General features: G+C 39.2%; 1 protein-coding gene and 2 long non-coding RNA genes across 24 annotated transcripts in view; 2 read left to right on the forward strand and 1 right to left on the reverse strand.

Annotated features, from left to right (window-relative positions):
* The window catches only part of SLC8A1 (solute carrier family 8 member A1), a 385,502-nt gene that overhangs the window by 250,420 nt on the left and 108,360 nt on the right, over positions 1-26,722 (forward strand). The gene's annotated exons all lie outside the window — the stretch shown is intronic.
* LOC144280938 (uncharacterized) lies at positions 2,589-19,278 on the reverse strand. The gene is made up of 6 exons (XR_013349387.1): positions 19,242-19,278; positions 14,568-14,657; positions 12,657-12,788; positions 11,748-11,902; positions 3,438-3,464; positions 2,589-2,941 (listed from the first exon to the last, which is right to left on the reverse strand). It is a non-coding gene; the product is annotated as an uncharacterized LOC144280938 (long non-coding RNA).
* On the forward strand, positions 19,174-25,801 carry LOC144280939 (uncharacterized). Its single transcript, XR_013349388.1, has 2 exons — positions 19,174-20,111; positions 25,498-25,801. It is a non-coding gene; the product is annotated as an uncharacterized LOC144280939 (long non-coding RNA).

Genomic DNA, 26,722 nt, shown 5'->3' on the forward strand with positions numbered 1-26,722 from the left:
CCCAGCTTAGGACTGAGGACAGGCTTTGCGGCTTCCCTACAGACTATGTTTCCTCTGAGTGCTTGGTTTAAGCCTCAGGGAGCCTTGAGTGATATCAAAAACAAAAACAAAACTTATTTAGCTCATGTGTAGTACAAAAATGTGCCCTAAAGGGAATATATAATGTAACATAGAGGAAACAAGAATATTAAGTAGATCCAAACAACGACTATAGATGGTAAAGACAGAATTATTTCCATTAAGGGCATTTGAAACAAGGATTGGATTGTCTTTTACATTCACTTTGGCATTTTTGTCATATAAATACATGCACATGTATAGCGCTATGTCATTACCTTTATATATTCTCAAACTCAGGAAAGTGTATCTTGGCCAATGAGTCTTGGTTTTAAAACATATTAGAGTTAACACCTTAGAACTCCAAGCAGCCACCCCCAAAAATAATTGCATATTTCATATCTCTCCTGGCTTCTTCCACAAGAATTTGTGGAGTATCCTTAACACTATTGCTATGACATCCAATTAGGAGAGGAGGGACCAATGTTCATTTTAGGAATTAAACTAAAATGTTGTGTATCTTATGGTTTTATTACATTTCTTAAGAGGCTACAAGGTGGCTTTTCATACAAATATTGCCATGTCACTACTCCATTGTACTCCATTGTGGTTAGCCCTCCTATGGCTTATTTTGGATTTTTGTGTTCCAGCATGGCACCAGGAACAGCGCCTAGGGCCTGTCAGCCCCACTCTCCCTGTTTGCAGACTGGGATGATTGTACCATGGCCCTAACTTCCATTCTGGCACACACATGGACACAAGTTGGCGCCTTGCAGGAACCAAATGGAGCCATCGCCTCTATCTTTTTTAGCAGAGTCTCTTGGGCTCAGAATAATCATATTTCCTCAGTTAGCTGATGGGAAGAGTATGGCATTCTGTTTACTTTTCCACCACAACTCTTGCCTCAGGGACATATTTTGGAAGTGCAGTGATATTCTACTCTTAACATAATTTGTTGGGGCACCTGGGTGGCTCAGTGGTTGAGCATCTGCCTTCAGCTCAGGTCGTGATCCTGGAGTCCTGGGATGGAGCCCCACATTGGGCTCCCTGCTCAGCCAGGAGTCTGCTTGTCCCTCTGCCCCTCATCCTGCTCTTGCATGCTCTGTCTCTCAAATAAATAAATAAAATCTTTTAAACAAAACAAAATAAAATAAAACATAATTTGTCAACCAAGGTGAAGGAGACATCCCTAAACTATTTTCATCCTTCTCTTAATTCTGCACGTATTTTCCATTACAAAATCATGGGATTTTAAAGCTGGAAGCTGTCCCTTTTGAAATGAGAAAACCAGACTCCAGAGAGGTGAAGTGATAGACCTAAGATACTCAAATTGCAAATGAAGACCCCCAAGGACTTGGTTCCTGAACACTGAGTCCAAAACACCATCCCCTACTCTACCTTAGCCTTCTGTTTATGGAAATCCTCTCCATACGAAGAGGTTGGAAACATGTTTTACATTGTCCCCTTGAATATACATGGCAAGAGATAATCCAATAGCTGAGAGGCATCTTGAGCTTCTAGGACCTCCCAGAAGCTTAGGCTCTGGATCCCTGCCATGGGCTGCATCTCCAGCTGGTTTTCTACCCACTCAACAGCCTGCGAATGTGCAGATGGTGAGGATATCATCATTTCCACCATGGAGGTGGGGGAGAGAAGAGCCGCTGTTTCGTGTCAGTTTATTTCTAATTCTTTGTTGTTTGTCATGTTAAAATTCTCTCACATTTGCAGATGTTAAGCAACAACTAGGAGGAAAGAATTCTTGTTTCCAGTGCAGCCATAGAGATGGCATTAAAAAAAAAATCTGTCATTTATTGGGGGGAAACAAAGGAAAGAAGAGAAAGAAAGAAAACCTAGGAAGAAATAGAATAATCTGAGAAAAGACAAGGTGGAAGGGATGGAAGAATCAATGACAGAGCTCAATCCCATACTGTTCTGATAATTAAATGGTGCCTTGCACATCAGCCCAAATGTTCACTCTTTGATATGTCTCCTCATTAACATATGCAAAATTACAATTGCACAGTATGAGCTCTCAAGTAGAGATGTCCGTATTACCATAATGAGCCTGTCAATCTTGTGAAAATGAACAGAAACCAATGTGCCAGCAGAAGTTCACAATCTCCTGAGAGTTCGGTGGATCTGATAAGTTTACCAGCTACTCAGACTGACTAGATCTCACTAGGATGGCATTGTCGTGGAGTGTGTGTCTTGATGGTTAAAGCATAATTTTCTGGAGCAAAATTTGAAATGAAAACACAGGGTAATGTTTCACCCAGTTGTATAAAGAAAATGATATTTTTGAGAGTTGAAAACAGCAATTCTTTGCTACATTTAACTTCATGTTTCCTGATGACCTTTCTGAAGAGGCTGTCCGTATGATCCAACAGCAGAACATCCTACAAAGAAAAAAGCACATTTAACAACTCAAGTTAAGAGCAGCTTGATAAGCAGTGTTATTAATTCAACTTGCCAAGACTGGGCACTGAGCATTGGCTGCCTTTTTCCAAAGTGGTGTTCTTTCTGACCCTCACACTGTGGGGAAATGACTTAAGACCCCAATCTCATTTCTATTTTTAATCTATCGATGACTTAGCAATTGGAAAGGACTCCTTTTTTTTTTTTTCCTTTTAATGTGTAACTACCAATGCTAACACTTGCCTTCTGATTAGGTGGAAACTGCAATGAAGTAAGAGCTGGTTTGCAATCTTATTTTATCCCCTCTCAAAACAAGCAACTTCTATGGTGACAGGTTTGAAGAAACACATTTAAAAAGGCATTTTCTTAAAAAAAAAAACAAAAAAAACTTGCAGACAAATATGCAGATGTAGAAAGAACTGTTTTATATCTTGATTTTTGTCAAGCTTCATGGTGCTCACTTCAGACTCTATAAAAGAATAAACTACAAAGTTCAACATCTGCAGCCAAATTCACATTAATAAACTATAAATTCTTATATGGGCACATTATAGAAAATTTGGAGACAAATTAAAAGAAGGAAGAAAACGATAATCCCTAGTTTTCATATCCATCATTAAAGACCCCTGTTTACTTATTGTTTGCCGAAGAGTTCTACAGATAAGTAATCGTACTGCATGTATGGTGGTGTAAAAACAACATTTTTCTCTCTAAAGCTTATAATGAGAGCATTTTTCTATACCATGTACTGCAAACATCTTGAACAGGATCATCTGAAACTCCACTGTATTTATATATAATACCCTGTTTGTGTTGACGTTAATGCAGGGGAAATAATTGCATTTAGGTATGTGGTTAGACTAGATAAACTTTTAAGAGGAAAGATCTGTAAGTCAGATGGGGCCTACTCTGTATTTACTTATTAAATGGTGACCTCCAGCAGTCAGACAGATTCAGTTACTCACCCTTTCCCCAACTTCCAGGCATTGCCCCTGCATGGAAAACACAAAGTAAACATAGGTTGAAAGCTTGAATTAAAAGATCTCCTTTGTGGGGCGCCTGGGTGGCTTGATGCATGAAGCATCTGACTCTTGATTTGGTCTCAGGTCATGATCTCAGGTCCTGAGATCGAGGCCCCTGGGCTCTGTACTCAGCAGGGAATTCTGCTTGAGATTCTCTCTCCTTCCCTCTCTGCCCCTCCCCCTCCCTCTAAAAAAAAAATCCCTTATGAGCCTACTTCCTCACGCAGCTGATCAAAGAACAGAGTACTAAGGGAATTGTGAGACAATTCATAGGCCTTCCAGGCTTTATTTCCAAGTAATTTACTAAGATGTCATCCCGAGTGGGCTAAGTTCATCCCTCAGGGACTCAGATGCCCCTCTTTGGAAGAAAGACTCTTCTATTCTTGTTTTCCTTCCTCTCTGCCCACCACCTTTTCCTGCTGTTCTGAAAAGAAGCATGCCACACAACAATGAAGAGGTTTTCCACATTAGCCTTATTGCCAGCCAGCCACTTCTCTTTGTATAAGTCTGTTTACACGGTCTCTCTGGCAACATGAAGTAGAGGTTGATATTTTTTTGTGTCACTGATTAGCAGATTTGGTTTTCCCTTTGTCTGAAGCTTATCCACCTCATACGCTGAGTTTTTTCTAGTGAGATTTTTCTCTTTTTTTAATGTTAAAAAGAGAATTATTTTCATACCCTAGTATTTTAGTAATATCCCATTCAGACACCCAGTATTTCAGGGGGGCTCTTAAAAAAAAAACAAACCTTCAAAATGATTATTGAAAAAAGCACTTTTTTTTTTTTATTACCACTTGCTAATATTTAACTCTTCCCAGTAATTTCAGGAGGTTCTGTAGATCTGTATACACTCTGCTGCCTGATGCCTTCATGCAATGGCTTGTGGGGGGCAGGGCTTGAGTAGCTGAGAAAACTAAAAAGCCTGAGTGGGAATCAAACTCTTACCTCCCATAGTTCCATGATCCCATTAGTGGAACTACTGGATAGACATAGGCACTTTTTCGCATACAAATATACTTAAGATTTTTTTGTTTGGTTTAGTTTTTTGTGGGTTTTGTTGTTGCTGTTGTTTAGCTATATAGCACTGAAGTACTCTGGGAAAATATCCCAACTGTCCTTCCCCAAACCCCAAATTAAATAACTGGCCATAGAGAGGCTTGGTTAGGAGAAAGTTTCTTCAGTCCAAGGGTGTCCAAGAAATATTTCATGTGTACCTCTATTGAAAAGATGAAAATTAACTGAACTAGTCATTCTTTTTTATTAAGATTTTATTTATTTATTTATTCATGAGAGACACAGAGAGAGAGAGAGAGGCAGAGACATAGGCAAAGGCAAAGGGAGGAGCAGGCTCCCTGTGGGGAGCCAGATGCAGGACTCGATCTCAAGACCCTGGGATCACAACCAGAGCTGAATGCAGCTGCTCAATCACTGAGACACCCAGGTGCCTCTGGACTGGTCATTCTTAACCAGAGTGTGCACCAGAATCATCTGGGGAGCTTTCTCCAAACACAAAAGTACCCCTCTGGATTTAGAATTTCCTGTCATAGAACCAGGGCATGTGCATCTTTAAAATTTGAATCGATTATTTTATTGTAAAGCCCTAGTTAATAATCACCAACTTTAATGGCGTGATATATTAAGCACCTGCTACTGGCGAAGCATATCTTAGATTGTTTCACCTATTCAATATCTATAATCTCTTCATAATACATATACTATTCTCACTTCCTAGATTAAGAAACTGAGCTCAAGATGTTAAGTAATTTGTCTAATGCCACTTACTGGTAGGCAAGAATTTTAACTCAACCTAATTCCAAAATTCTATTCTTACACCATATTAAATTTCTTCCTTTCCTAATAAGAAAGCAATACTGAAGAAACCATTCTCTGTATTTCCAGACAATTTTTGTTCTGCTAGCATTTTTAATATTCATCACAATATCCATTTAAGAATTAAGGAATTATTTCATAGGTTGTCAAGTCCAGGTATCAACAATGATACCTTGAATTACTTTAAGAATGTCACACACACATTTTAAGAGTAAATACCTCGATTAATAGATTTGGAGGTGTATTTCTCAATATTGACTCAACACTTTTCTTTGAAACAACTATTGCTACATATCAAAACACATCTTTTTTTTTTTTTTTCCAAATAAAATCCACAAACCGAACATCCATGAGTCATTTCCAGTGAAGTCTCCACCCTTCCTAGTCTTAAATACGATCTTGGTAGCTAATCAGATTGGAAAACAGCTTGAGCCACAGTATACATTATCGTTTGTCATTACTCTCAGTATTTAGATGATTCTTTGGCAATTTTAACTATGATACAACCTGAGAAACAAAGCAATGGTAATATTTACCTAACTTTATATTAAAAAAATAAAATATAATTAAAAAAACACATTTAAAAGCTTAGATAGTTTTGGAAGATTCATCTAGAATAATGCTTCTTAGGGTGAGAAAAGCAATACCTCCTCTCTGTCTTACCCCGCTGTTGGAGACTGGCAGAGTAAGACCGAGGCCTGTCCACCCACATGAAAACCTGAAGGCTTATGAAAATATGGAACATGGTGAATGATGGGAATGAACCAAGCAGGCACTGAATTTTGGAAACCACTGATAATAAATGGGACATGTCATTTTGTTTGTTAGCACTTACCCCAAGTAAAGATACTTAAAATTTTATAACTATTCTATTTATTTCAAAAGGTCTTGAGAGAAGCTCCTTTCAACAATGTATGGGCATCTCTAGAGCAATAGGCCTGTTTTCCATTTGGCTGACATTGTAACAGAGACATTTCTGATGAGCTCATGGCAACCCTGAGAGGTGCCACACCAAATGAATCCATCTGCTTAAATTGTCAGGGCGGTATGCATCTCTTAGTGTGGTCTCCCTCCTCAGTCATTGCTTTCTGTTTATAACATCATGAAGAGAATTGGAAGGAGCCATAATTCCATCTCAAGAACAATTGACTTTTGTGAAATCTGGGTTTCATCTGTATGTGTTTCCTAGAGGTATCACAGCATAAGAAAATTGACACAGTCCTGTAACAATTGGCTTATCCCATTTTCAGCCCTGCTACCCACCCTGCTCCCACTGAATGTCCCTAGAAATAAAAATCTTTTGCCTCCGGTGATGCAAAAATCAAGATAGAAGACATCATTGGGTATAGATTTGTTTGTTTTGAAATTGCTTATGACCAAAATGTTACTTTGCAATAAATAAATAATACCACCCTTCAAAACCAGAAATGACCTAAGGTTCTTAAGATTAGAGCTAGATCTTCTCCATCAATAGGTGGTAGGCCCACTTTCAGGCTTCTCCTTGGCTACTGTCATCGTAATTTGTTTATATATGCAGTACTTTTGTTCCCAGCTATATATCACTCAAAGGAAATTTATTAAATCTAGAAAAAACTGACAGATTTTCTTTTCTCTCCCAATAAGACCTCAATAGGAAAACATTATAATAAATTTCAAATAACTGTGGAAAAAAGGCACCCTATAGTTTGTACTTTATTTTTAATCCACAATCTGGAATATTTCATTTGCTTAATATACCTTAGTGTCCTCAAAAGCTGAAAATTTTATTTATTTATCTCCTTGAAAGTGATTTTTAAAAAGTTCTATAAATAGGAATGCCTGGGTGGCTCAGCAGTTGAGCGTCTGCCTGTGGCTCAGGGTGTGATCCCGGAGTCCCGGGATCAAATCCCAAATCAGGCTCCCTGCATGGAGCTTGCTTCTCCCTCTGCCCGTGTCTCTGCCTCTCTCTCTCTATGTCTCTCATGAATAAATAAATAAAATATTTAAAAAAGTTCTATAAATAGTTTTGGTGTAATAGAGAACTACGATTCAAAAAATCAAGCAATCATTTTAATGGACTCAGAATCACTACCTTCCACCAAGTATGAAATCAGGGAATACACACTCATCAAGGGTTGTTGCAACATTTTATTGGGAATTGCGCATAGCTGACACAAGTTAATCTTTGCCTCTAAATCTATTATAGGTGATAGTGGAAATAACACTGAACATAGAGTCAGAGAATCTATATTTTAATCACAGTTGTACCTTCAATTACCTGTAAGACATTTAGCAAGACACTGAACTTCTCTGCAATTTGGTTTAATTCTTGACCTCACCTTTACAATGAGGGCTGGAGGAAATAATCCCTAAGGTCCTTTGCTCTTGTAAAGTCTAATTATTTATGCATTTTTATTAGAATTCTATGTGTGAATTTGCATTTTCTATTAACATATTAACAAAAAATTTAAAACAGCTATAACCTGGGGTGATGAAAATGTTTATCATTTGAATGCAGGCCAATATAGCTAATGTGACATATATGCCCTGAGCCTTTTTTCTTCATTTTTGTAGTGCCATCTGCTACTCTAGCATTTGGGAGAGTTTATTTAAATAATCACATTAGTGAGATCCATGCCTCAGACTCCTCTCTCTCTATGTGCATGTGCACACACACACACACACCCGAAAACCACACATACACTTATACACACACCTCTGCTGTGTTCTAAAGTTACTTTGGTCAGGAGCATTTCCAATCATCTGTCAACAAAGCCCTCTGTGATTAGGCCTAACCGGGAGTCTGACTGGTCAGGACCATGGTGGGCCATAGCTAAGCAGTGCACCTCACCCGCACTTGCCATGCTCTCTGGAGGACAGTAGACTTCTTCATTCCAGGCTACAGAAAGCCAATGCCCTGTGCTTGGAAAATTCACCAAGGCTCAAAGGCTTCACATAGCTCAGAGTTGATTCAAAGGTACTAACTCCCCACTTCTGCCAAAGATGAGGACCAAATTCTCCTCTAGCGGTAGTCTGTAGGAAATGGCCTTTCCCCTCCAGCATGTTTTCCCACTAAAATGACTGTTTCCCACCCTTAGATGTTACATTCCAGAAGATATGGGGAAAGAAGGAAGAATCTGAGGCAATGATGGAACATGCTCATTTGTTTTAAACAGAAGTCTATTAGACTGCAAGTTTTGTCAGGCAGTGAAAGCAAGACCACATTTGCCCAGCCCTAGTCACATCTGACCATTTTCCTTTAAAGTGACAGCATTGAAAACAAATTAAAAAAAAAAAAATCTTCTCCAAAGTGTTGGAATAGAAGCCCATAAACAAGTAGTCAGAATTTTTTAAAAAACTGCATGCTTAAGAGAACGCAAACCTCCCATGAACAAACAGACTTCGTGTGAAGGCGTATCAAAGCAAAACGTGTTCACCATCTTCTTTCTGAAATGAATTATGCAGCAGCCACTTTTCCTTATAAAATGTCTATTTGGAAGGCAACGCTGGAAACACCACACACTCAACTGGCAGATCTTAAAGGTGATGTTCAGGAAGATGAACTGCTGAGCAGGCTGACCAGCCCAATGTCTGGGCCACACTGCTCAGATCTGAGGTTCTGCTTAATGAAAGTCAAGAAGAACTACAGTGAACAAAGTCTGTCATGGGGACCAGTTGGAAGCATTTACAAATGAACCATGTTGAATAAAATCCAAGCAGAAAAACATCTTTGCCTTATTTTGACTCTGGCTAAAAGTTGCATAATTATAGGGGAAACCCAATAAAAGCAGGCCTTATTAAATGGAATGAAGACCACAGTCTACGTATTTCTAGTTTTCCCTCTTCAAAATGGGTTTCTAAAGCAAGGTCTGGATGGATGTGTATCATGTGCTTTATAGTGTGGCTGTAGCCACCCACTGGCAAGAAATGCAACTCTAGTCTCTATCTGGAGCATGTATTTGGTTTTTTTTTTTTTTTTTAATCGTAACTTATGTGTGTCTACAGCTTAAAAATTAAGTTCTTGACTAGCTAGGAAAAGAAATACTTAAAATCTGCTAAAACTCTTAAAAGAAGAGGGGTTAATTGAAGAGCTATTTGATAAACTAGTCCAATCTAGTCATAGAGTATAACAATTACAATCATAGGCTGCTGAAACAAACCTATGGAGTCTCAGTTCAGCTACTTATTAACTATGCAAACGTAGACAAGTTGCTTAACTTCTGTAAACATCAATTTCCTCATTTATAAAATGGATTTTCTGGAATAAAATAAGGCAATGTATATAAAACATTCAACATCTCTCTGACACACATATAATACATAATTATAAATGATTATATTAAATATAATAATACATAAAACATTATTGCAGATTAGAAATTGGACATGATATCTGTTTGGGGATATTTGGTATGATTTTAAAATATTTGTTTGCATTTATCATAACATGCATCTCAAGAGAGCAGCAAATAGTGCAGGGAAGGAGTAATTTATTTACTTTTTAAAATTTGAATATAGTTGACACATGATGTTACATTAGTTTCAGGTGTACAACATAGTGATTCAATAAGTTTATACATTATGCTGCCCTCACTACAAGTGTAGCTTCCATCTGTCATCATACAACTCTATTACAGTATCATTATATTCCCTATGCTGTACCTTTTATTCCCATGATTTATTAATAACATAACTGGAGCCAAACTGGAAGCCTGTATCGCTTACTGTCCTTTACCCATTTTGCCCCTCCCCTTACCTCCCTTCCCTGTGGTAACCATCAGTTTGTATTTATAGGTCTGATTCTGTTTTTTGTTTGTTTGCTTATGTTTTATTTTTAAAAATTTTTTAAATATTTATTTATTTTAGAGAGACAGTTCATGAGTGGGGGGAGGGGCAGAGGGAGAGAGGGAGAGAGAGAGGAGAAGTAGACTCCCTGCTGAGTGGGGAGCCCAACACAGGGCTCGATCTTATGACCCTAAGATCATGACCTGGGCCAAAAACCAAGAATCAGATGCTTAACCAACTGAGCCACCCAGGTGCCCCATAAATTCTGCATATAAATGAAATGATACGGCATTTGTCTTTCTCTGTCTGACTTATTTCACTTAACATAAAACCTGCTAGGTCCAACCATTTTGTCACAAATGACAAGATCTCATGCTTTTTATGGCTGAGTAATATTCCGCATATATATATATTTATTTACTTAAATAATTTATACATATATATATCACATCTTCTTTATCCATCTATCTATGGATGGACATGTGTGTTGATTCCATATTTTAGCTATTGTAAATAATGCTGTAATAAACATAAGGGTGTATATAAGGAGTGGTTTTTTTTTTTAAGATTTTATTTATTTATTCATGAGAGACAGAGAGAGGGAGAAAGAGAGAGGCAGAGACACAGGCAGAGGGAGAAGCAGGCTCCATGCAGGGAGCCTGATCCGGGACTCGATCCCAGGACTCCAGGATCACACCCCAGGCTGAAGGCAGGTGCCAAACTGCTAAGCCACCCAGGGAACCCCAGGGAGTGATTTTTTTTTTTTAAAGAGTCACCTTTATAAATAAGATGAAACCAAATGAAAATATTAATGCTAAGACATGCCTTCTTTGGTTTGGGTTCTTCTGCTAAATTAGGTGGTTCAAGTGGGTCTTGTATATTAATGGTTCTTTTCCAGGCAGAAACAAATAGATATGTACAGCATAAAGTTAGAACGTGCAAAAATTTTACCTTGTCAAATTCCACGCTTGCTAAATTGTCCTCTCAAGCACTCTGTCTAGAGAAATTCTCACTAATCTACTTTAGATTTACACATTAGTCTTTCTAGGTGGGTATTTACTGTTTACTGTCTACTTTCACTGTTAGTTCTGTCACAAGATAAAAATGGCTTGAACATATCTCTTCATTTACAGGCACTTAATGTGACTATTAGTACATGTTGGGAGCCGGAAGGGATATTGGGGATCAGCCATAGACTGATCAAAAACAAATAGATCAAAGCTATTTCAAAGAGGGTGCTAAAGAGGAGGGTGTCATACTGGGGAGAAAGATCTGTACATACAACAGCACAAGGGGTAAAATTCCAATCTATGTGCCTCTTCCATGAGACTGGGTCAATATATGTGAGAATGATTCTCAATTTATACTGAATTCCTTTTCTTTTTATTTTCCATAGCCATAACATATGGTGTGTATCATAGCCTATTTCAGGTTGCTCAATTATATTGGTTGCCTATTTTTAACATAGCCATTTATATAATTCTCTCAAAAGCTAGGAAGCTACCTTCGAACACTATAAATAGTCAAATGCCCTTTGATTATACTAGATTTACTAGATTCCTTATCACTTGGCAAATACATAAAGCAGACATTTTCCAAAGAATGAGTGCACTGGGTCTTATCCTCCAGACATTCTTTCCCTTTGTTAAACACACCCACCGGCTCATCTGGGACTCCAGTGATTCTTTCTTTGGTAGGAAGACTCCTCTGGATCTCAGGAGTGCCCCCGTGTGGCTGCTCCATAGTATAACTGATCCTCTTTTAGTGCTTCTGAGGCTGGCTGGGGTGGCATTCCACAAAGAGCAAAAGCCCAGCTGAAAATTGAGGCAAATCTGTTCATTTAAAAATATCTAGCAGTGGGAAAAGGCCTTGATCATGCATAGAGGGGCTGAAATTGACTAATGCTTTGTGTCAGATTTTTTTTTTGGGGGGAGGGGGTTTCATATCATGTACAACACTTGCCTACCCAACTCCAAAAACAACATTCTCTCACAGCAATTGCCAGGGAAAAACATGAGGTGGAAAAATCAGAGTAACGTCTTCCCTTAGGGCGAGATTATACAGGAAAAGTCATTGGACAACTCCCAGCCTGGGCTTCATAGGTTGGCAGGAAAGGCTGTCATTACCTTAGTGTTGTTGGGAAATTTAAAGAGATAACAGATGTGAAACGCTCAGAACAAGACTCTCCCATAGTAGGTGCTCAGTAAATGCAATGATGGTGGTTAGACTGTGGCCCTCTTCATTTGCATTGACTCTCCCCTGGTTCACCACCCATTGCTAAAGCCAAGGGCCCAGAGCTTCTGCTTACTTTCTAATCCCCGAGGGAGAAAGTCTGGAAGGCTTCACATGTTCTAAATAGGAAAGCTTAGAGGAAGCAATCTCACTGGAATGCAATGCTTGCAGCTGCGTTTTCACAGCTTTCCATTAAATTGCTCAAATGTTCATTTTTCGTATCAGAGAAGGCGGACTGCTGATGGAGAGTTGGCCCTCCAACTCCAGAACCTTCTGCACTCAGTAATTACTCAGAAATGTCACAATCTGCCTGCAAGCTGTCCCCATTCTACCTACTTTCCTCTTACGTTGCTCCTGATTCAAGTGGTCCTCTTGAGGTCTTGGAAATATTTCTTTAGCCAGCACTTAAGACTTATCAGAGGGAAGCCCTAGAGCATGGAAATTCTTCTCCCATCGGAATATTTTTCTCTGTCAGGGAAAAAAATAGATTCAACTATAAATGCACAGCGGAGTTGGTGCCCTCTCCACTGTGAATATACTTTGAGGGCACAGGTGGATCCATCAGAAAGGAGAAGTGCAATACTACCCTTCAGGAGCTATATAGCACTGATGTAATTTTGCATTTCTTTGTCGGTTTTCCCAGAGTGAGGTTATGGGCCACAGGTTCCATTTGAATGTATTTCTTCATCTAAAGCAGGTAAAACCTACCCTAAAGCTATGATGTCACTAATACTTTATGTTGAAATTTAGACTTCAAAAATTTTTCTAGCTTCTTTCCTTGAGTCGGAAATAACTCCAGTAAATACTTCCTTAGTTTGTTCTAAAAGTTTAGTTTAGTTCCTTAGTATCCAAATCATTGTAGCTACTTAATGTAGAAACTATGGTTCATGAAATGACACCTCCATGTCACCGGTCCTGCTCTTACTGGCATTCAGTAGGCATTTGTATGCATGTTTGTTGAAGGAACAAATGATTTGTGGTAATTGCACTATCTTCTCGAAGATGCCGGATTTAGAAAAACAGTCGTAATAATCGTGATATAAAGAGCAGAACCTCATTAGCTTTGCTTCTATCAAATGGAGATAGCACAAAGTATACTCTGCATTTCAAGTTTCTCCTTCTAGTCTGGCTTACTTTGCTCAGAGACACAAATTTAGCTTCTTTTCTTTCTAAGTAAGCCTAGAAAGTCTTGAAATGCACTATGATCATATACTTCTTTGTCTTTTGCTTTTGTTGAGTAATTATAAGCATGGTATCTTAAAATCCCTGGTCTTCGGTTTGCTTGGGACAGGATGGATAAAGTAATACCATGAGTAAATGATCAAAGACGTGCCTGGTACAAAGAACCAGTGGCAGCCATTTTCCTAACATTTTTAGGCCTTTGACATTCAAAATGGTATCTACACCATTCCGTTTCCTATGTAGAGCTTCACAGAAGGAGAGTCTGGTTTCTGGGTGCAACCATTGTTCTTGTTAGTGGATGGAGATTTATAATTATATCCTTTTCTGCTCCGAGCACATGCCATAGCGAGAAGCTACATAAACACAAGGTGGCCTGATAGGGGAATATCCAGGACAACAGTGAGATTACAAGTTACACAAAGCCATTTTAGCTTTATTTGCAAATGTGACATGACATGCAGACTTCTTACCCTTATGTCTTAGTTTGTATTCTAAAATGATAGTTACAAAGACCGAGCATCAAATATATTTGATGTTTTCGGTTCCAGCTTGTCGTGAAGTTCTAGTGGACTCATTGCTCCTCAGTATTCACATATACATTCTCTCCCTACCCTCTCTCGCTCTCTCTCTCACATTACATATCTTTTCCTCTGCTTGGGGAAGTCATAAGGCATTGCTGCTATATATAACAATATGTGTAGTCAAAATTGAGATAGCATAGTCCCATCGTGTTCATTTCTTAGGAGTCTGCCCCAAAGTCAAGAGCAAGCTATAGGAAATACACCAAATTGTTCAGTGGAACATTACTTGAATTATAGTATTATACATAATTATTTTTTTCTATCCCAAATATTCAACAACATAAATGTATTAATTGTATAGTTAGAAAAAATACCTATATCTATTTGTCTACTCTCACTGGATTTGGACAAGTTGGTGATATTTATGATGAAAAAAAACTCCTATCCTTTCTGGATCCAAAAGGCGACAAGCCAGAGTCTATGGGCTCCTTCTTTAGAAGGAGAAGTTTTAGCATGGGTGTCCCAGGCTCTGAATTGGACTTACAACAGATCATCTCCACACTCTTCTTTCTCTCTCATGTTGGGGGTGGTTTGCAGAATTTGGAAGGACAGAAAGGTTATTCATATCCCAAAGCTGAGGGATGGCAAAGAAGAAATGTAAAGGGAATTAATATTTATGGCAGCCTTCTACACCCCATGTGCTTTACTCATGCTATGTCTTATAATACCTGTGAGGAAGGAATTCATTATCTCTGTTTTAAAAGTGACACGCAAGTGTGTCTGTATGTGTGTGTATGCACATGTACATACTGGAACAGTGTTCCATTGAATATGTGCCCACTACATATTTATGGAATGAATTATTCTAGTAAGACAGATTTATATAACCTTGAGTGTCTTATATACCTGCATATCTATACAAAAAAGTGTTAATAATCATATTCATCTGCAAACACGTGAACAATAGAAAGACGTCTCCTCTAAGACTTGCTGAATGTGGCAGGCACATTTTCCCTTCTTTAATGCTGCAGTAGAGTTCAATTCAAAAGCTCCTCTTAACCAATCCAAATAATGTCATTTTCCAGCTGTGGTGTTACATTGGGACCAGTTCAAGTGCCAAAAGCCTAACCCGAAGGAAGCCAAAACAATCCACATCTTGAACAGTGAGAGTATTTTCCACCCATCATCACTACATGACACATTGTCTCAGGAGCCTCCTAGAGCCTGGGGAGTCCTTGGCTCTGCCAGACACTCGGCCCAGAGCCTGCCACACCATCAACCCTTAACGAGCATTACATAATAAGTATTCTCTGTCTCTGGGAGTACCCATTTCCTAGTTATAATTTATGACCGTGAGGGCTTTCTTTCCTCACATATAACGCCATAACTACATGCTCAAAATAATATATTGAAATCCCAACCATCATCAGATATCTTTAAATTCAGACCTATCAATGGGTTTCCCAGGCTCTTGACTTGGAACTGCACACAGATTTCACAGTTGGCTTTATTATGAGCCTGGGACATTTGATTCGCATGACATCAAAGTAAAGAAGAAATGAAGCAATGATTACAAATCGAAAAAACTTCCCCTTTTAAAAATTATATTAAAGTATTAGTTCAGTTTCTAAAGTGCAAAGTAGTAATCCCCATGTAATCAATCGATTTTGTAAGTAGACACATCCTTTAAGGGAGAAGTTCAAATTTTATTTCATTTAACAAATTGGACTAGTGCATTTTGAAGATTTTGAGCAATAAAAGCCCAGATATTCAAGTCCAGAGCTTGAGTTTCTCCCTCCATGAAAGAATGCACCAGCTTTACCTGGTGGGGAGGTGGGCCATATTCCCAAGGCAGCACAGTGATTGTATGTGGGGAGGAGAATCAGGGACCTGAGTTTTGGTCCAGCCATATGAACTTGTGTACCTTGGACACGCCATTTACCTTTTTGGACCTTGGTTCCCTCATCTGGAAAGTAAAGAGCTGGAATAGACATCTCTTAGGTCTCTCAGCTCTGAAAGTAACGTAGCTCTAAATCTGTTTCACATATAACAACAGAAAGCTCAAAGATGACAGAAACTAGAAAAATCTTCAGGTAACTCCATGATCTCAGTAGGTGCCACCAGACAGCTAATGCTATGCTTCAACCAATGATAGGAATAGTGATTGAAAACAGTGTTAAAGATAAACTTAGGGGATCCCTGGGTGGCTCAGCGGTTTCGCGCCTGCCTTTGGCCCAGGGCGCGATCCTGGAGTTCCGGGATCGAGTCCCGCATCGGGCTCCTGGATGGGCCTGCTTCTCCCTCTGCCTGTGTCTCTGCCTCTCTCTCTCTCTCTGTGTGTGTCTATCATAAATAAATAAAAAAATAAATCTTTAAAGATAAACTTAAAGAGGTAAAATTTGGGTGCTTCATTTACCTTTAAATAAACCTCCTTTATATTCCTTTATGTATGCTTGACATTCACTGACCATTATTTCTTATTCAGATGAAGGTTACCAATGTGGTTTTAGTAAGATTTTTTGCAAACTTCACTAAATAATTTAAAATTATTCTCCATAAAATTCTTCTTTTATTTTTTCCTGTTACAATTTCATTAAAATTTATTTGGGAAACTATATGGCCTCAATAATAGAATTGTATCTTATGTTTTGGAGCTGTTTCCACGGCAATAATGACAGGTGCAGGTTCTGGTAGATGCATATGTTCATTTAAAAGGTTACTGCAATTATCACTATAAAGGTAAATTCCACTGCAAATAACACCTAAGTACCTACATTGTTACTTTTAGGAGAGAAGGGCTTCTATAGCTAATGATGTACATTAATCTTCTCCAGAAGAAAAAGAAATTCACAAAAGATATTCTTTGAACAATGTTTGAGTTATTTTATATAATAGAAACACACTTAACTTCATAGACTATGCAGATTCAAGGAATTTGGAAGACTTACTGCACAGCTCTGCCTTAGGGGGTATTGCCAGCAAGAAACAGAAGAGGAATTTGGGCAGTAACATAAAGTGGTTAGGGCTGCTTCACAAAGGCCATTCAGTTTGACAATATGCATCAAATCCTCATTTTTCCATCTAGTCCTACTCTCCTAACTTCCAGTCTCCGTGTGTAGATAACTGCCATCTAAACAGCACATCATTCTGAATATATATCCCTTGTAATTCCTTGAAAAAAAGTTGGAGAGCAAAAAAAAAAAAAAACAGTATATGTGCTGCTAAAGTAAGCACAAAAGAGCAAAAAATAGCGATCTGTGCCATATTCACATGCTCCATTTCTCTCAAAATAACACACTTTGTCTCTAATCGGAGCATCTATGTGCCAGCCAAAAGTAAGCACCCCATCACCACCTATGTGACCCGGATTTTCTTTGCTTTTAGTTACTATCCTATGACTTAGGTGCCCAGATAGAGTGGAAGGTCCAAAAGACAGAGCACAAAGAGTCTTTTGGCTCATAACGAAGTTCTCCTCGGGGTTTCTACTTCGACAAACACCTAACCAGATTCTGATGCTTTGTCTACTTGACCTTTCATAATCTACCACCTGTTTCAAGCCTTGCTTTAATCTTTGAGCTGGACCTCATTGCCTGCTAACACCTTCCTGGCCTGCTCTGTCTTAGGACACACAGCCTCATTCTATCAGATTGTATGCTCCTGGATCTCAGAAACTTTATCTTACTCCTAACGACTCTAGTCCCTAATCCAGAGCCCCCCACATTATATGTCCCAGGCAGAGCCCAGGGACAGCCAGGCCTGGCTCCAGTGTCCCTGTCCTGGGCCAGATTCACATTCAAACAGAAATGCTAAAGAAAAGAAAATAGGTTCCCAAAGCGTAAGATGCTTTCGCAGGTGGCAGTGAAGGTGGATGCTATTGATGTAGGTGTTGCTGGCTCTCGATGAGAAATGCACACACCCGACAGCAGTCTAACCTGAGGGGTTTGTCTTCCAAGTGAGATTTATGTGAAAGAGATGAGGGAATATAATTGCCCAAAACTCAGGGGAGGAGATCCACGTAAGGAGCTCTGCAGAAGAATTAATTTTAAGAGAAAAGTGAGAATACCAGATTCACAATAGATGGAGAAACCCATTTGAAGTGAATCCCGGAAGAAAAGAATGAGTATTTTGCCCTTGAATCAAGAAGAAAGAAAAAGAGGGGATGAAAACACAGCACTGATACAGCCATTTTGAAAGACATAGACAGCCATTCCTCCAAAATGTTCCCTGTGAAGACAAAGTGGGAAGATTTGGAGTCCTGAGCCACCAAAAGAGATCTGTAGTTGTGTGTCAGGTATTGTCACCAAAATTAGATGTTAATGCCAAAAGGGTAGTGGATATTTTCCATTTCTTTTATATTTACACATATTATATTCTGCGAAATTTAACTCGGTTTTTGCTTTATATTTTTCATATCACCTTTTTCCAGTTCAGAAAAAAAAAATTGTGCCAAGAACCAGTACATCTCTTGCATAGGTGGCATTTACTACTCCTCTGCAAATACTAAGTATTCCTTATCATGTGTCCTAAGACGAAGCAGACCAGAAAGATTTTAGCAAGCAGTTATGGGTCCAGTTCAGAGAATCAAGCAAGGCTTGAGAAATGTGGCAGATCATTAAAGATCAGACTTGATTTCTACCCTCCCTCTTGGTTTGGTGATACAGTCTGAGCATTTAACTACTTGTACGTCAAAACAGGTTTCTTTTAAACTGCTTCTAGTCATATCCATCATTTCTGTCTTCTACGTATATGGCTGCAGATATCTGCATATGGAAAACTCCCTCCCACATGAAGGAAGCTTTCAAACAAAGACAAAGGGACTCTTCCAAATAGAGAGCAGAGTCACCCTTTTATTTATAAAAGTACATTTAGCTCTTGTTCTTGTAGGCTATAAAGCACATGTGGTAAAGAGCAGAATTTGCTTTGTATACAAAATTTGCATTGAATTTTATATTAAATGTCTATATAGGCTCATTAATCCTAAACAGCATTCAATTACGTATAATTTTAAAGGAAAATTGAACCACGCATGAACATTTCCCATTCACTGAGTCATTCATAATGTGCTCCTGCTTATCATGTATATCCTTCTAGTGATCAAGTAAAAGTTGAGATGGAAAGTTACAATCATCTCATTTGTTGAACTAAGATTGTAAAGCAGATAAGAGCAAGTGTTTATCTTGTTTTACATTGTAGATGTAAGTTGTGCTTCTCAGCTGACCTGAAATGTAATGCATGAGTTGTTAGGATGAAAGCCATGCTCTGGAATGTACGTTAAGGGAACTAGAATGAATTAATGATGGTCAGAGCATTCTAGAACTGGGAAAGGCACAAACAAAGTCAAAACAGCAGGAAAGCAAAAGTGCCCAGGGTTTGTTTGGAGCTGAGGGTTTGTATACAACATGGGAAAAACATACAAACAAAATTTAGTAAAAGCTGAATTTTTAGAGGAACCCATAATGTCTCTGGAGTCACTGGGGTGCACCATAAGCCAGTACCCTTCTCATAATACAGTGGTTTGTCTTTGAGCCTGGAATCTGTGAAAAGATCCCAAACTGGGGACCTAGAGATATTTTATAGCCTCAGCTCTGGTGCCAACTTTGGAACTTGTAAAAAAAAGAATCAGTTCATCTTTCTAGACCTTAGTTCCAAATCTGAATAATGAGTTTTGTTTGGCTGTTCTCCTAAGACTTTTCTCAGATCAGAAGTGTCTGAATCCATCGAATAAGTCAGGAACTAACCTAGCTTTTTGTGTCAACGTCATAGTCATTAGTAATGGGACTCTCATGGATGTATGTGATTCATAGTTTCAACCTACGTGCTTTTTCCTAATACTCTTTCTTTTACCCACGAATTACTGCTCCTTAAGAAACCAAGGATAGAATACAAAAGAGCAAAAAGATAATGTGTATTACACAACACAGATGTTGCCAAGCTATTTCCAGAGCATTTTAGAAAACTATAGTCATCGGACTATGCTCAGGAGATCATAGTGAACCCTTCCAGGAGAGGACATGGAGACAAAGTGCACCTACAACACTGATGTGGTGCTGTGGAAACACAGGTCTATCAGTATTTGTTCGGGAGACAGGTCAGTAGAGCGTCTTGTAGACATTAACTCTTGATTGACTAAACAAATGAAGTTTTGTTGCTATACAGAAAATACAAAAGAGAGATAAATGCAAGGACAAGTTCTATTAGCTTTGAAAAGAATTATAGGGTTTCTCAGACCATTGATTTTTTGAAGTGTTTGCTCTGTTTAATTAGTTCCCAAGTTGTGTTCTTAAATACAATTTATCTTTATTTATGGGAAAATATATTTCCCTGAAGTGGCATTTTTATTTTCCTAATTTTTATAATTATGAAAATGATATTCTTGCAACTTAGTGGGGTCAGAGGCCGTTAGCTATCTCTAACCGGCACCTTTTCTATTCAAGTTTTACCCCTGTTAATTGTACATGGAACAAATTCAGTTTATATGTGAACAGCAGCCAGGTAAACAGCTTTTAGAGTGTAAGTCAAAATGAAAGGTTGAAATCAGTCATCTTCATGATTATGGTTATTAGGTTACATATAAAAATAAATACAATTTATTAACATGTGAACATATATTCCATTATATATATATACAAATATATATATATACAAATATATATATATATATATATATACACATATGAAACCATTATGAAATTAATCATGACTGGCACATAGTAGCCTTTCAATCAGTAATGGCTTGACTACATGAAAGAACAATTGCTTTCCCTTTCTTAAAGGTTAATAAAAGGGATGCAACTTAGCAAAAGACATTATTTGCAAGAACTAAAAAGTGAGCACCCTTCACATAAAATATTGAGCAAGTAATGTCTATAAGTCTAGGTGTAACATGATTCCACCACTGTTATCCCCTCCATGGTTTGGTGGTAGAATCTAGCATACTCGATTATTTGTACACAATGTAGGTTTGTTGTAAACCACTTCTAGCCACACCTACCATTTCTGCTTTCCACGTACATGGCAGTAGGTCTCTGTATGTGAACAGCTCCCTGCTGCCCAAACCTTTAATGAGGACCAGAATATGGCAATAATGGAGTTGGCCCACGATGAAGACCTAGGGCTCTTTTCATTAAATGAAGTTCAGTGATGCCAGTCCACTGGTGCCTTTGCCAGGCCCCACAGCAGGGCTTTTGATGCCCTGGGATTTGGGCTACAGCCGTTTGCCTCTGCTGTCAAAGTCCCTCAGCTTTGTTTTTCAGGCAGCTGCAGCTGCTTCCAGTTGGCTGAGATTCCAGTGTCATGCCAGTGTAGACAGCAGCCTTTTCCACATAGCTGTGTGTCCCTAAAAGCTAAAACGAACTCCATCTCACATAGACATCCCTGGTTCTTGCTTTGTGTGTATGTTGTCTGTACAAAGACATAGCTAAAGCAAGTGTCCATTGCAAGAAGAAAAAAAGATATCACATATATGATACCAGAGCTTGGGTATCCTTTACACTGAGATGAAATTAGGTGGAGAATGACTGACTCTCAAGATTCCATATTTCATAACAAGAGAGCTATGTCAGAACTCTGCCAATAATTTTATTTACTAAGAGCAGTAATCAAGGCAAATTGGCTTTTTTTTTTAAATAAATGACCTCATTTAGAAAGAGAAAAGGTAATTTTAAGCACACATTACAAATACGCTAATTACATTTCCTCTTGGAGGTATTCATTTGGCAGCATGATCTGAATTCTATGTATGTATGTCTAGACTCCAAGCCCTTTGAAGGCAGGGAGCAGCTCTTTGTTCTCTGAATTGCCTAAGACATAGGCACAAACTAAGTCTGAACAACACAATTATCTCTTTGGTCACAATAATCAGCACTGCCCTGGCATTGCTGCAGAGCCTGGTGCTGGTGTAGGGAATCAGAGATAAAAGACACAAGCCCAGATTCTGAAGAACCTCATCAAGGAGATACATTAGCGATTATTTGCACGTGGTATGATTAGGATATAAAGAAAGAAACAAAACACTCTATGAGATTCCAGAGTATGGGACTTACTCACCCCTGAGTTGCAGTTTGGTGAGAAGGAAAAGAGTTAGGGAAGACATCCTATTATGGATAGAGTCCCTGGTTTCTATCGCTAATGATTTACAACACTCCTAGAACAAAGAACCATAAAGAAATTTAACTGTTGAATTAAAAGGCATAAGCTCCTTGTTACGTAATAAGAGTTCAGAGAAATGATCAGAGCTTTGACATCAAGAATAATCAAGAATAGTTAAGGAAAAAAAAAAAAGAATAGTTAAGAATAATCAAGAAAAGGCCTATGGAGAATGAGGGTCTCGAAGTATAGCTGTCCATCTCTCCATTTAAAACTCAAAGGTGGAGGGGGGGGGTTGGAATCCCTGGGTGGCTCAGTGGTTTAGCGCCTGCCTTTGGCCCAGAGCGTGATCCTGGAGACCCAGGATTGAGTCCCGCATCGGGCTCCCGGCATGGAGCCTGCTTCTCCCTCTGCCTGTGTGTCTGCCTCTCTCTCTCTCTGTGTCTTTCATGAATAAATAAATAAAATCTTTAAAAAAAATAATAAAACTCGAAGGTAAGCCCCCTAAGCAATGACCCTGTTGTTAAAATGTCTCTCAGTTGTGATCATTTTCTAGCTTTACATTTTTCAAGCGAGCTACTTTGATACAGAACAGTATTAGGTTTGCTTTATCCACATGTTTGATTACACCTCCTGGCCATTACATTAGCTGTGTTACATCAGTTGCCCCTATTAATAGATGTTCATTAGTGGCACTTCCATTAACTAATTTCAGGATTATACTAAAAGCCACCAAGTAATCTTTTAGATCATTCATTAACAGTTGGACGCCAGCATTTGCTACTTTTATGGACATTCAAGTGTGGACACATTAGTCAAAGATGCTTCCATTTCATCTCTAAAAAGGAAACAAAATGCAAGTCAGTCAAATACCTACACCATTGGTTCTCCTCTGCTTCCAGAGTGGAAGGGGTAGAGTAGGAGAATCCAGGTCTTTTCCAGAATCCTACTTGTCTATACCTGACTCCTCTGTGGAGGCAAGATCCAGAGGTGAGGTCTATATACAAAAGCCAGATTTTTCTCAAATGCCTTGGCATTCTAGGCTTTTCCTATACCTGAGCAGGTGTGTGGCTCCCACGTGCAGTCTATGACTTCACAAGCCTCAATTTCAATTTTGTATGGAACACAAAGCTAATCTTTGAAACCATGGAAGTTTGCACTATGGAGTGTATACATGGTATGTAATGCTTCCAAACATCCATCCTCTTGAACCTTGGAGTATTATGCAATTACAGAAGTTCTGAATCGACTCAGCAAGGCTAAGTTTGAGCAATTATGAGCCAGCCTGATTTACCATCTCTTGCCCTGCCTATCATCCTGCAGGCTCCCCTGTGTTGGCAAATTGACTGTCATCAAGGCCCAACTTTTAGAGGGAAAACAATAAAACACACTGTCATCTCATGTAATCTAAAATAGGTAGGTTAGCTAGAGCAATTGGAAGTGAAGCTGGCTTGTGAATTCATCATTTACCTATACAGAAATGAGAGTACTGTTTCTCATCCTGTTTCCTTCTTCGCTGAGCCAGTGGGGCTCACCAATTATGTAAAAGCATCAGGATTGCCTGCAGAACAAAGTATAAATAGAGAAACTCTAACGCTGCAGCTCACCATTCAAGTGATGAACGTACTTGTCTCTGTCTAGCGGCTCCTAGGATTACACCAGACGAATCTGTTTATTCAAGTGAGGCCAAGGTAGAGTGTGATGCTTAAGGAGTGGTGTCATCTTTGGGAGGGGCTTTCACCTCCCCATACCAGTCTCCATCTGAGAAAAAAATAAAGGGTTTGATAGGCAGAGACAGATGCAGTTTTAAGATGCATCCCCTGTTCCAACCTGATTTTCCCATTGAGCCCCATATCTAGAAATTATGTATCCTGAGTAGGGAGAGGGGTGGTTAAGAGAGATTCTGCGTGATTCATTATGATCTCTGACTCTATCCTACCTCTAGTGCCTTCTCTCCAGTCACCACATTCTTTTGTCTACAGAAAAAGGGAGAGAATAAAAGAATGGAAAAATGCCCTTGTCTGGCAAAAAGAAAACTATTAGTAGCCATCAATGTAGCAACAAGCATTAGGACCTGTTTAGTAATGTGAACTGTTCGCACACTACCACTGTGTTCCAGCATTATTTTAATTACTTTATATGGTTTTTTCTCATTTAATATTCAAATGCAATTTGAGATATTGTTTGCCATTCCCATTATACAGATGAGAAACTGAGGCTGAACCAGGTGGCCTGCCCATAAGTCACACAACTAACCAGCATTAAAAGCACCACAATGCAAATCCCTACACTCTTTTCTGTTTACTCTGCTGCTGGCAAATATATTCCTCGGTTTCTCATGGAACAATCACTCAAAAGATAAAGTGAAATACAGTTGGAAGTCGCAGGGTTATCCACTCTAACCTAAGCCTTCAGCCCTCCAGGAAAGCTGTTGTGTTAAACGGAAAAAAACAAGGAACCAGAAATTATAGACCTGGGTTCTAGTCCCCTGAAGACATGAACTTCACTTTTATCTCCTGGAGAAGATGGAGTTTATATATATATATAAATAAATTTATTTGTTATTGGTATTCAATTTGCCAACATATAGAATAACACCCAGGAAAAAAAAAAAAAGAATAACACCCAGTGCTCATCCCATCAAGTGCCCCACTCAGTGCAGAAGATGGAGTTATATTCCTGCCTCAAAGGATTGTGAGAATTAAACAAATAGTCTTCAACCCTGAAGTAACTCAGAATCATTTGCGCAGCTAAAACAAAACAAAACAAAACAAAACAAAACACTATAGGCGTTTCACTCTAACCCAAAGCCTAAGGAATCTGAGTGTCTAGTGGGTGGTGGATTGGAACACATAAGCAACTATGTATTTTTTTGTTTCCATGGGTGATTAAGATGCATGGTCATGGCTGGTAATCACTGGATTAACTGAGGTATGTGCACCTCAAACCACTTAGCACAGTGCCAAGCACATATAAAATATTCCTATTCTCCAGCTGTGACTTCTTTACCAGCTCCATGAGATTCAGGTCCCTTTCTCATAAAGTGATGGAGTCGGAGTTCTTGCTATCTTCCAGTTCTGAACAGTGAAGTTAATGAGAAGCTTTTTTTTTTTTTTTTAAGATTTTATTTATTTATTCATGAGAGACAGAGAGGCAGAGACATAGGCAGAGGGAGAAGCAGGCTCCCTGCGGGGAGCCCGATGCAGAACTCGATCCCAGGACCCCAGGATCATGACCTGAGCTAAAGGCAGATGCTCAACCACTGAGCCACCCAGGCGTCCCTAATAAGGGGCTTTGAGGAAGGTCTGATTCCTACCAAATCTGTAAGAGAGACAAGGTACATCTTTGGCTTCTCTGACTCTGTCTCTCTTGAAACCTCTCATTAACAGGGTCTCCACCTTTTCTAACTCTCTGGGACCCCAACCAGATACTAGGAGACAGCTTCATCTCATAAGCCCAGATCTTTGCTGTTCAGTGAAAATAGTAAGGAGCTAAGTGATCCGTTAAAACGACTCTGTCTCTCGGGGATCCCTGGGTGGCACAGCAGTTTAGCGCCTGCCTTTGGCCCAGGGCACGATCCTGAAGACCCGGAATCGAATCCCACGTCGGGCTCCCGGTGCATGGAGCCTGCTTCTCCCTCTGCCTATGTCTCTGCCTCTCTCTCTCTCTCTGACTATCAAAAATAAATAAAAATTTTTAAAAAATGACTCTGTCTCACTAGACAATTAGCTGTCATTTCCTTGCCAAATATCTTGTATGAGTCCCCATGAAATGAGAATCTCAGGCCCCTGAGTATCTTTGTGGTGGACATATTCATAGCTGAGCTACTTGGGACGTGGCTCCCTGTGTGGTTTCTGGGCAAGACTTGATCTGGTTCATCAAGGTTCATTCCTGCTTTGTCTCTGATGGTTACCAAGACAGGGTGAACCTCTTGCTCATCCTCCCCCACTTTTCCTGTAAATCAGAATATGCTCACTTCTAATACACTGACAATCCAACAGATCAACAGATGAGTGGAAAAAAGTCGTTCTTGTGATAAAAATATTTACTTGATGGAAATGAATCAAACATATTGAATCATTTGTGTATCTAACCCATTAATTGCTGTTTCATCCCCTGAGGCCAACACTTAGTACCTTAGATATTGTGAAGTTGCATAATACAGCACCAGAGACTAGTTACAAATGGGCCTCCCTCTGCCCCCTACCTCTCCCCCTACTCCCCCTACTTGCCCCCCTACTGTCATTTCTACAACCTAGGAAGAGATGGAGGGCATAAGGGGAACAAGAGGATTTTAATTTTTCCTCTCAGCAGATAAAGCATCCAAATGGCAATGACTAATACTTAAGAGCATTCAGACATTCTCTTAAGAAAACGTTTTATATATATTTTAAACTACTAAGAAGAAAGGGACTATTCCTGAGCTCTTTGCCTCCTGCATCCAGTGTGAGCCTGTTCCGACTCCGCACGGTTCTTGTACCCGTCAGGCAGCCTGTCAGGAGAGGGAAGAACAAAGAAGGCAGCAGCGCGGGGAAGAGTGAGATGAATGCAGAGAGCTGCCAGCCAGCAGAGTTTGAACCGCCCCCACATCCATGCCCTAAAATAGACGCAAAA

This window comes from Canis aureus, chromosome 12 (genome assembly GCF_053574225.1).
Source record: "Canis aureus isolate CA01 chromosome 12, VMU_Caureus_v.1.0, whole genome shotgun sequence".
Lineage (NCBI taxonomy): Eukaryota > Metazoa > Chordata > Mammalia > Carnivora > Canidae > Canis > Canis aureus.